Source organism: Corvus kubaryi, unplaced genomic scaffold, assembly GCF_017639235.1.
Source record: "Corvus kubaryi isolate FWS band 111438036 unplaced genomic scaffold, C.kubaryi_AGA036_p1.0 37148, whole genome shotgun sequence".
NCBI lineage: Eukaryota > Metazoa > Chordata > Aves > Passeriformes > Corvidae > Corvus > Corvus kubaryi.
This window is the reverse complement of record NW_024581038.1, coordinates 727,200-735,036: the sequence shown is the minus strand read 5'-3', so window position 1 is coordinate 735,036 and position 7,837 is coordinate 727,200. Positions and strand designations below refer to the sequence as shown.

Sequence of the window (7,837 nt, the reverse complement as noted above, 5' to 3'; positions counted from 1 at the left end):
TGTTCTTGTACACACATACCCTTCAGCCCTGTGACCATAATACCTAATTAACTGGTTACCTGGAAGATGCTCCAGGGAAAGTTTATTGTCTGTCATTGTAGGAACTCCTTGGTTTTGTGCCTGCAGCTCCAGAAATTGCAAGTGCATGTATTTGGGCTCAACTATTTCAGGCTCTGACCTCTCTTACATCTGAGAAAAATCAGTGGGGAAAGGAAAAGAAACCACCAAGAAACCACCTTAGGTTGTTTTAGTAAAACACCATGTTCTGTTGAGCACAACTACAATTTTGCTAGTGCCCAGTCCTGTAATCAGAAGCTTCTAGCATGATGTATGCTTTTAATTTTAAGATCACAATTTCTATTATTCCCTCTAATAAACATGATGAACAAAGGCAATCAGCTTTGCATGCCTGTGATCCTTATTCTTCCTCCTGGCAAAAGCTGTCCCACACCAAGGGCTTCTTATTGCAGAGACAACAAGGACGAAAAGAGGGAAAGCCAGAGAAGCAGTAATGCTGAAAATAAACAACACAATCAAGCACTGCAGTTGGGTTCCTGCAGTGACTTCCTCAGAAAAGGTTAGGCATGCTGGAAGGTCCACCAGTTTACTCAGCCATGTTACTCTGAAGATAATGAGGAAAGACAGTAGAAGAAATCATCATTTCAGATGATTTGCTTTCCCAAATCCTTCTTTGCTGACCTCTGCTTCTTTTTTGGCTTTTAATGACAGTCGCTTATACTGTACCTTCCGCTTAAATGCTCTCGTGCCTTCAAAAGTTGATGCATTGGAAACATAGCAGATCCTGGAACAGAGCAGAGAAAAAAGGGTATGTGAGAGTACTGGAGGTGGGAAAAAGATTATGCATTCCTAGGAGGTCCATTATTATGTTCTTCCCAGGTTAAGAGTTACAGAATTTGTGAGAAACAAAAAATGGTTTTTTCCACTTCCGTGTCAGTGTGCATGTGGGACAGTGACTACTGGGCAACATCAGCAGAAAGGCTCATCACACTGCGCCCAGGATTACATTTTGGGTGATGTTTCAGCCAGCAGAACAATCTGGGGTAATAAATTTAAAAAAAAAAAAAAAAAAGGTCCAGAAGGCCTTTTCTTTGGGAATATTTAGGTCATTGTAATTTTGTGTGATTTTTGTGCAGTCTTCCCAGCTCCCTCTTTGCTCACTTGCACGCTTTTCAAGGAACACTTGACTTTCATCCTTAAACAATTACCTCTTTAAAACAACTTCTGTTAGGCCCAGAAGACTGAGGGGGAAGAGTCTCAAGTGATTTTGGGGCAGTGGCACAGAATGACAGTGGAAGCCTGTCATTCCTGACTACTCATTCCTTCTTACCATGGTGCTCTCTCCTGCTGTGCATGAGCATAAGGGACACTGATGTAGCTGAAAAATAAACTTTTTCTTTTTGTGGGTTTTGTCTTAGCTGGGTCACTTCATCCCTTCAGTTCCCCACACCAAATGACATTGTCAGCACAGCTAGGAGGGGTCTGGAAAGCAGAGATGAACACTTGGGGACACCACTGCTTGTGCAGTAACATAACTGCAACCTGAAATACTCAGAAGAAATAGTTACTTATGAAATGATTCAGCTTGTACAATAACAGGGCAGGACTTAAAAACTACAATCAGAAAAAAATCTTGGGATGAGAATTTATCCAAGTAGCGAAGGTTCAGCCCAACCATTCAGATCCCAGTATTCTCCATTGCCAAAGCACCTTTCCCCTCTGCCATCCACTGTAACAGCTCTGATGGCACTGAGCATTTGTGCAGGGAAATGGGAATAATATTTCCTTTTGCTTTGCCTGAGACTGGGTACAGCTCCTGCTTTTCATAAGCATGAGTGTTAGAGGCAGGACAAGCCAGGCAGGTGTGTTTAGATACTTGCACAATGTGCAGGCAGGGCAGAAATTCATGCTCTTGGGAGACCTGAACTGAGAAGCCTGGTGTCTTTGGAGCTATGTTATTTGTGCCCTATGCATCACTGTCAAAATAGCCTTACCCCTGTCTCGTGTTCCATGTCCCCTCCCGATTCCTTGGCTTTCCTCCCACTGCCTCATGTTTTTTACCAGAAGGCAAGGGCACGAGGGTATGCACACCCAGCTGACTTCGAGCTGCTTGTGCTGATTATGCAGCCAACAATCAAACAGCTTTCTGTTCGGGGTGTGCTGGAGGTTCTGCTCAGCAGGGTGGACATGCTCAGCTCTCCTCTCTGCAAGGCACAGACATGTTTGGGGCTTACCTCCTTCAGCCAGTTGCAATGAAATTTGAGAAGTGTGTTCAACACTTATTAGGGACAAGGAGGAAGCTGTGAAAAGACAGAAAAGAAATAAAAAGGAGACATAGGAAAAAGTTTTGTAAGGCTGGTCTCCTTAGGAAAAAATCCAAAGCGATTGCATTCCAGCAGGAGGAATGAATAATGTGTTTAGCATAACATGTTATGCCACTATGTACATAACCTGTAAAGGCTGTGCCTCTTCCACAAACAATCTGAGTCTGTAGTGACAGCACTACTCCTTTACATACAGATACCGGGTGATAACAATTGCCTGCTTATTCCTGTACTGACAGCTGCACAATGCATACATTCTCCTTGTAGGTATCTGCTGTTCACTTCACAGACTAACTGCTAAAATAATTTTCTTCCCTTGTTAAGTATTTATAGGGGAACAAAACCCCACACAGTAAATCAATAAGTATTTCCTGCTTACATTCTGCTTTTGTAAGAAGCAGCAGACATTTCTGATGGCTATTCTGAATAGAATATTTGAATATAGATGATAACCAAATTACATACTGTGGCAGTGGCTTTCTCTTTTTTTCTTTTAGACTCTATCTTGATCACTGGGGACAAAAAGTGTTCAAAGTCCTTTGCTGTTTACTGGAGACATAATGAGCTTATATGTGGGCTATTGTGTTTAACTTTAGACAGCAATAGTCAGAGAAAACACAGCTCCAGCGGGGATGGATTCATGTTGGCTTGGCTGTCTAGGGTACATTAGTATTCTCTGAAAAGGCTGAAATATTTTAATCTCATTTTCATCCTGGTCTGTGCATTTGATTTTGGTTCTCTTTAGGACTTACCACCCTTCATGTATTTCCCAAGGCCTCCCTCTATAGAGTGTCCTACATACAACCACAGCCAGACTTTTCAGGCTCATACCAATAGCTAATTCATCTTGCAGATGAATTATTAAATAGTATTCCTGTAATCTCTTCTACCCAAGCTGCACACATCTGAAGATGACAGAAACACACTCACTGTAGTCCAGTTCATTTTAGAGAGTATTGGGCACTCCCCCCCACCCCCTTTTTCTATGCTTCTTTAACTTCTCTGATCAAACCATGAGAAAAGGCTGTTTGTAGCTAAAAGAACACCAGAGTGAGCCAACACAGAAATGTGTTAAATGATGATGGAACTGCAGAAACACTGCAAGCCTGGTGACACTCACAGAAATGGATGTACCTTGGTCAGTTTAGTGGCATATGCTCTGGTGATCCAACTTCCTTCCTGTCTTGTTCCAACGTTCTGACTCTTGCAGACCACAGAATATTTCTAAGAAACGAACAAACATTTTAATTTAGACATAAAGTCTAGTGGCTCTTCAAAATGTCTCTTAAAATACATTGGCTCTCAGTTACTTGCTCTGTCTTGCAGCATAGAAGAATGGCCTGGAACACTGTACTTTTTGCTAAAAAAAGATGCTGATGCTAAAAAAAGAGAATGAGGTGAAGAGGCAAACCAGCAGATTTCCAAATTGAGTGAGGAGGAATTTCTCCCCAGGGGCTGCTGGAAAACTTTTACTTTCTCTTGCAAAATGGAGTAAGGTTTTTTTGTATGGTCACTGGGCACTTTTCACTAACAAATTCTGTATCTGTGTGAGAAGCACAGTGTCAGTAATTGTTCTGCTCTCTCTCACTGCAAATTTTAGGTGAGCACTTCTGGAGCTAAAGGTCAGATGCTGGCATGAGAGAAATGGCCTGTCTAGCTGGCAAGTCTGAGTACCACTCTTACAAGGTTTTAACTACACAAAGACTCTCAGGAAAATTGCATCAAATTTATTATTTAAAATTATTATTATAAAACTGCTTCAAATCTCTAAGGGGCAGCACTATTTGGAATTGAAGAGGTTTTAATTCCATGTAGCTGCATGGTGTTTTGTTAACCTTTTTTCATTCCATCTAATAGTAGATGTAACATGGAGATTCAAGTACTTCACTCTTAGTTCGTATTTTTAATTCAGTCAGGTAATTTTTTTGTTTGAAAGTCTTAAGTTTAGACTTAAGCAAGACTTGTGACTAGCCCATGATCTACAAGGAAAACCTGATATAATGACAAGAGCTACATTGGCTAGCATGAAGATGCAAGAGATTTCTCTAGAATTGATTTAGCAAAGTCTGTACTTTTCACTACTGAATAATTAATATTTTCAAACACAGCTTGTTTTCTTTCTCTGGTCTCTAAATGCACCAGTAAAGAGCTTACCAGGATTCTGAAGAGCCTGTCCTTAAAATTCAAATGCATCTACTGCAATCAAATAAGTATGGATAGTGGTCATAAGCTCCCTTTCAGGAAACTCTTCACAGCGCTGTTTCCAGGACCATTTGCACACAGGAATCCTCTGTGCACAGACTGCAAATTAAGGTGGTGGGGTGCCAACAAAAAAAAAAAAACAAACAAAGCAAAAAAAAAAAAGAGAGAGAGAGAAAGGGAAAAAAACCAACGGTAGAGCCTGTGCTCCATTTCCTGGGCTTTTTATTTCTACTGATCTTTATGGCAGCTGGGCAGTGAGGCAGCAAGGCAATTGCTAATAATCCCTGCTGAGAATTCCCAGCCTGGATTTCTGACTGACTGCAATCTTTCATTGCTTTTTTTTTAGATTGCCTGCCAGGATGTTCTGGGTGTCAGTGGAGTGAGAGAGCCCCTTCAAATCACACCTATATTCTCCATTTAACTTACAGCATCAAGTGTTTCTCTACAGGAGGAAGACAACTAGGGAAGGAATATGACAAAACAAAAGTAAGTGAGAATTTTTGTGCAGAATATATAAGCAACTGAAACATTTCTGTCCATGTCAGTTCTGGTCAGGTGACAACTGAATTTCTTTCCTACACCTGGGCAAAATAGGATCAGTGTCTTTCTTCCCAGATGTGTGTTGTAAGTATTCTAGTATGCTACTTAGGTAAGAATAACTGTCCAATTTTAATAATAATAATACTAGAAAAAAGTAGTGCAATTTCTTTCTATGGTAAAGCAAGAACTCAGGTCAAGTGCATTGGCTACAGCTTTATATGTGTTCATTTTTTTTAGTCAGCTTGTCTCTCAAGAGAATTGTAACATCCTAGATAACATAAACAGCAATTGTTGGCTAGATCAAGGATGCTGTGGAGTGATGCATTTCAGTGTGATCTGATGTACACACTGCACTGGGTGGATATCATTAGGTAAAGTACCTGATCTTATCAAGTAAATTCCACTGTTGTCCCTAATTAATGTGTACCTAGCACAGCACCCTGCAGCATCACCTTTCATTGCATTTCATGCCCACAGCAACAACATAGGCTACTTCATGATATTTGAGAGGAAAACCAAAAATTATTCTGTTTTTACAGCACATCCTTAGCCACAATGAGGTGAAGTCATGCCAAGAGGAGGGGACACCAAAACAAACCTAAAGGACAAAAGTTTGAGCAAGGACTGAAGCTTTGTGCTTCAAAGGTCAGCTTTTAAAATTAATCTTCTTACTGCTTATCACACTTTGGTAACATGAAAGTGCCTCTTGCACAAATCAGCCATTAAGAAAGGGATCTCTTTTAAGACACTGCTGTTTCTATTTTTGCTTCAAAGCACCAACAATCAAAATAGCAGAGCAAGATAGAATCACCTTGTCTGTAGCCAGTATATGAGGAAATTAAGGGGTTAGGAAGCTCAGTACAAGCCCTTCATCCTATTTATTTATCAACTGTACTTGTTTTTAAGAAGAGAGCCTCATTTGCTTTGAAGTCAAAGACCTGTACACACATATGACAGATCTGGTACTTTTATTTGGAAGTATGTTCCAAACATACTAACATGCATTTCCTAGTCTTTCTTTTTTTTTTTTTTTTTTTTATTTCTGTGACTTTTCCTTCCTTTACTTTACCTCTGTGATCTGATCCAGTAGGCACTGAACAGATGTGCCAGCTGCCACAGGACACACTGAGGGCTGTGTTTCATACCTGCTCTTCTATGGTGCCTGGCACTGACGTATCACGAAGTAGCTGCTGTGGTTCCAGTTAACAACCTAGGACATGAAAGGCTGATTTGTGTGCTGACACAAAAATACACCTTTACCACAGAAATATTAATGGAAAGAGCTTTGCTCCATTGAATTTGGAATGTGGTTATCTCTTTTAGGGCAGTCAGTCTGCTGTGAGTGCTGTGGGTACTATTTTGCTTTGCCCATTCATTGGTTGTCTGAAGATATAATTTTTCCACCTTATTATGTTAGGCTGGCTGCTTCTTGTGTCCTTGGGTCCATTTGTCCAGCCTCTTTCCTTGTGTGTGCAACTTGCAATCCCTTTCTCCATCTGCCACTGACAGCACCTGGAGCTGATTGGCCAAAGCTCTTCTGTTCCCACCTTTGGGATGAATCTGTGCTCTGGTATTTCCTCAGCAGACTCCAGGCACACAAATCTTCTCGCAAAAGAGAGGATTTTGCTCTGCCCTCCAGGGCAGAGCCTTCTGCTCACCACAATCTCAGGTTCACCAACAATTGGGAGCAGTATCAGCTCTCCCATATGGCCTTTCCTCTTGGAAGCAGCACAGTTCTGCTGGGTCAAAGATCACTTTAGGTACTGTCCTGGGTGTGCCAAAGCTTCAAATTTAACTGCATATCTGCAGACACATCTGGGTAATATGTGAACAGGTCACAGCGCCGTGTCTCTGCCTCCCAGCTTACCAAAGAGGATGCATTTCACACCAACGTGTTGGGCTTTCATAGCAAATTTCAGTGGATGCTACTACTCTTACAACTTGAGGGAGAGACAATAGTTGAAGTTTTGTAGAGCCTTTTGATTTGGAATAGAGGTTTGGAGTAGGTAGCGGGTGATGCTTAGCACAGCCCTGGTCACAAGGCTGTGCATTTCTTGCTTACAGAAGGGGAATCAGTCTGAGTGTCATTTTGTGGCCACAGCTCAAGCACACCAACACTGCAAGCTCAAAATTGTCTCCTCTCTAAGCTGTTTGGTACACAGCTTTATTTACTCAGTTCATCTCTAGGTCTTTGGTGATTTTCTTTATATCAGGCACCCCTCTCCTTATGCTAAAAACAACTGCACATCCTTTCCAAGAAATACTTTGCTTCAGTCACTCAAATTCTTAACCAACTATAATGTTGTAACGTGCTCGACTCTCTCTTGCAGCAATTGCAAGCGAAGGACTGGTCGAACCTGCGAGGTTCAGGAAAAAGCAGCCTTACTTGTCACACGCCTGGTAGACTGTAAGCAATTGCAAATTGCTGCAAGACTTTCTCTGCAGTTCCTCTGCACTGGCATTGGATTGCTCGGCTCTCCCACTTTCTTCACAGAAGTATCTCAAGTATTAATACAAGCATTATTAATCCCTCTCTTTCTCTCCGTACCACTCAGATTTTTGCTTGTATTTTTTCCCTTATCTGCTGTGTTGCCTCTGTACAACAATTCACAAGGAGGTGACAGTTCATCTACAAACAACACTGAGGAAAGCAGAACACTACTTCCTTCTACTGGAGGGGAACAAGGGTGTGGCCTCTCCCGTGCCGAATGCAGGGGGACCATCACTGCCCTGGCCCTGCAGCCACGCCATGG

The 7,837-nt window shown here is 41.6% G+C and overlaps 1 long non-coding RNA gene across 2 annotated transcripts; it reads right to left on the bottom strand.

The window, feature by feature from the left end:
* Nucleotides 1-206: 206 nt before the first annotated feature.
* On the bottom strand, nucleotides 207-4,688 carry LOC121661352. Of its 2 annotated transcripts, XR_006014932.1 has the most exons (5): nucleotides 4,497-4,688; nucleotides 3,477-3,566; nucleotides 2,253-2,318; nucleotides 745-802; nucleotides 207-514 (listed from the first exon to the last, which is right to left on the bottom strand). It is a non-coding gene; the product is annotated as an uncharacterized LOC121661352 (long non-coding RNA). The 2 variants fall into 2 exon arrangements; XR_006014933.1 differs by having other exon boundaries at nucleotides 207-802; nucleotides 4,497-4,686.
* Between the last annotated feature and the right edge of the window lie 3,149 nt (nucleotides 4,689-7,837).